This window comes from Limulus polyphemus, unplaced genomic scaffold (genome assembly GCF_000517525.1).
Source record: "Limulus polyphemus unplaced genomic scaffold, Limulus_polyphemus-2.1.2 Scaffold26, whole genome shotgun sequence".
Classification (NCBI taxonomy): domain Eukaryota; kingdom Metazoa; phylum Arthropoda; class Merostomata; order Xiphosura; family Limulidae; genus Limulus; species Limulus polyphemus.
The window spans coordinates 772,189-775,879 of record NW_013665636.1 but is presented as its reverse complement, the minus strand read 5'-3'; the positions used below and the strand labels follow the sequence as shown (position 1 = coordinate 775,879).

General features: G+C 35.9%; 1 protein-coding gene across 5 annotated transcripts in view; it reads left to right on the top strand.

The window, feature by feature from the left end:
• LOC106459147 overlaps positions 1-3,691 on the top strand; it is a 250,810-nt gene that overhangs the window by 4,677 nt on the left and 242,442 nt on the right. Inside the window, exon 2 of one of the 5 annotated variants that reach the window (XM_022385762.1) lies at positions 1,353-1,423. The exons of 3 other annotated variants lie outside the window; for them this stretch is intronic. The gene's annotated coding sequence lies outside the window, so the exon portion shown is untranslated. Of the gene's footprint in view, positions 1-1,352; positions 1,424-2,173; positions 2,259-3,691 lie in introns of those variants that run through there. One more of the 5 variants, XM_022385769.1, reaches the window with a different exon arrangement.

Here is a 3,691-nt window from a genome sequence, read left to right as displayed (position 1 = left end):
GAAACTGTGGGAAGATGTTTGCAAGTTTTCATTAGAAACTGTGGGAAGATGTTAATGAAAACTTGCAGAATAATAGGTTTATACGAAATGAATGAAAAAATCTGTATCATAATGACACAGTAACTTTTTTTTTCAATGAGACACCCAGTTTTTGATTAATCATTTTTCCTTTAGTTAGGGAAAGGAGCAGGACAATTGTACTCACCCCCCCCCCCAACAACAAAAAACTATCCTGGAGCATTTGAACTGAAAGGAAGCGAATTTATGGAGTAGATAATATATAGAATTATAATCATAATGTTTAAAATAAAGAAATGAAAAAGATTTTTTTTAATGACCGAGCAATTATTTGTGAAAGAAAAAAAAACAAGATTACTAGATTACTAGGATATTTCTTCTCCAGATTTACCCTTTTTTGTTAAAGCTATTTCTGATCCTCAGATTACACATACCTAACAACATTGTAAGGTACAGCTAGTTAATCCAAGCAAATAGAGCTTCAATGAATTTTTATCATAACTTGTTTTGGTGGTGTCTTAATATCTTCTACTGGCTTTAAATGTGAGTAAAAAAATTTCCTAAGATGTTTATTAAAAGCCGGGGCCGGATTAAGGGCCCGGAGCACATTCTCGTACACACACTATATGAAAACACCGTAGGATAGGGAAGGGGCGTCACCAGCACTACACAGTGGGATGAGGGTAGGGTCTTTTGTCCAAAAAAAAATTTATATTTTACATGTACATCATTTTATGTAAAATGTGTGTATTCGTATTTGGTTTACTGCATTGAAACAACAGGTTGTGAAAAATCACTCGCCTCACATAGAGCAATTTATATGTTCTAGAAAATCTGTAGTTTGTCATTGTTTAATATTTCTTCATCCCTTCTTTAAAAAATGCATTTGTGAAACCTTAATTTGGGTTTTACGATCTGATACTGCAGAGGTGACTAAGCTTCCTGGCAAGGCTTCGACTTTATAATAGCGTGACTGTATGTCTCGTGAATACTTAAACCAGCTATTAAACATCTCGGCTGACGTCCTCGGCCACTTTTGTAAGGTTACTATATATGTCAGTGAATCAGCATCTGTGCTAAAACTGTGTTGCTTTTGTATAACTTCGTACTAATTGCATTTAGATGTCTGCCATTGTTTTGTAACTTTTGTAATCAAATTCAATCTTATTTTAACGTTTTTAAAGGTATTTGGCTGTTACTTGTAGGAAAAAATTAACGTTTTTTTCATAACCTGCACATGTTTTTTTTGATAATCATGCAAGTTAAAATCCACTGTACAATACGCTGACGTTTTTGAATCCTTAAAATGTTTATTTTTCATTTGGACGATCAAGATGGTGAGACGACAGTGTTACAGAGGAGGGAAGTAACCGTTTTGTTTTGGAGGTCCCCAGGTGGGACAACGGTAAGTTTACAGACTTACAACGCCAAAATCCGGGGTTCGATCCCCCGCGGTGGACACAGCAGAGAGCTCAATGTGGCTTTGTACTAAAATAAACCAACGAACAGTTGTTCTGGAGCCCTTATGAGTAAAATAAATTGGAAACCGCCAGTGCACGTCCGAAGCTGTTATTAGAGGTTTTTCATAAAAGAAAGTATAAAATTCTACTTTTAATATTTACATATAATATTTAATCAAATATATTAAATAGTACATGAAAAAAGTGAACTTTTGAAACGAGCGGAATTTTGTGTACCTATTCATTATTTTTACTCAGTCTTAGACGTCTCGGCCGATCATTATGAGATAATTATATGCAGGATAGGTGCATTGATTGGTTTTGTGTTTGCACGTGCATATTATGCTTAGGTTTGTGCCTGTGTAATTGTGCTAGTAACAATTTAAACTAACTGCACATTTTCATTCAATTTACTAGGAGGTTCGCTAAATATCGATGCATTTAGCCCAGAATATAAAAGTACTAATAGGGAAGCTGGATGAAGTACTTACCTTTACACATGCAAGTTGTTTAACTGGAAGAAGTATGTATATAGAATTTTCCCAATTCATCAGTTATGGTGCGAGATTTCTGACGCTCAACATTTCTGAAAAGTACTATAGCGTAAATATGCTGCTTCGAAAAGCAGCAACGGCCTTCGAGCGTGATAAACATGTGCAGTACGTGCATCAGCTGGTTATAAGGGAGCGTTAGAGCTGCCTTTGTTCCAAGATAGATAAATAGAGAGAGAGAGAGAGAAAGAGAAAACTAACTCGGAGCAAACCGTACTAGCAGAAACAGGTTGGGATAATTCTTTCTGTGGAAATTTAACGCTCTGTAAGATGTAATCTTCTTTGTAACACGTGTATGTGTTTACCGGATCTTTTAAATGAAGGTAACACACCATAGTGTTCTGAAATATGTCGCAAGCGAAACGATGAAAGTTGATATTTTTAAGTTTGGAAACAACACGCTAACGGATAAGTTGTTAACCGAAAGTATAGATAGGTCGGGACCCATTTGTAAACACTGATGGCCAGTCGCGAATTAGCAAATAGCTTTAGTTCAAAAAACATCTGGCTTACCGAATACTATCTATTTCCAAAGGCTGCCATGACACATTTCTTGTCTTAATTTTGCGTCGCGACCTATGGGAGGAGAAACGCTGGTAAAGACTACAAGCAGGGTTACTACCTCTCTTGATTAATTACGTAACATACAAACTGGAGATTCTTCAGCCAGACCATTACCCCAAAATTGTGGTAATTGTAGTTAAATCTAGTAGTTAAAATGGCGAGAATAACTTGTATACGAGTTTTTCATGTTTCCTGAAAGACGATGGTTGAAATAATTCCTATCAAATTAATACTTTCATATCTCTCTCTCTTTGCACCAAACCTGCTCGCCCTTTCAGCCATGGGGGCATTATAATGTGACGGTCAATCCCACTATTCGTTGGTAAAAGAGTAGCCCAAGAGTTGGCGGTGGGTGGTGATGACTAGCTGCCTTCCCTCTAGTCTTACACTGCTATATTAGGGACGGCTAGCGCAGATAGTCCTCGTGTGTCTTTGCGCGAAATTCAAAACAAACAAACTCTCTCTGCATGTGTGTGTGTGTGTAAGGGGATTTGTATCTTATTTTGGTAAATAATATATACATGGTTGTCGGCTTATTATCTTTGTTTACTTATTTACTTATAATTAGCAGTTAAAGTAGAAATGAGTATTAAGGCATGCAGGGTTTGAATAGCAACACCTCTGCTGGAGAACTAAGGAGCCAGTTACTACTAACGATTTCACTATTAATAAGATGAACTGTGGGTACACACGGAGACTTGTCAAACAGTGGTTTAGACATATCAGTTTGATCAGTATATATGAACTCAAACTTTTATTATAGAAACCAACTAAGTTACACATTTGTCATCGTTGAGGGCCTTTCTTTTTGTTTGATGTAACAATGCTTCAGTTCTCGGGTACGTTTCCACCGATATTTAAAATGAATTATCAAGCTTTGCCGTTCAAATAATGACTATTTCATTCCTTCATTGATCAAGGTAAAACTTTTTTCTTCTTTTTGTAGAAGCTAGTGGCAAAACTTTGTCTTAATATTAATAAATGAGCTTACTAAGGACAAAATAACATACTCATTATATAATTTCTGTAGTGCATATTAGTGTATAGAAGACGTATTAATACTAGAAATATACGACCTTATAACACCAAAATGTTGCT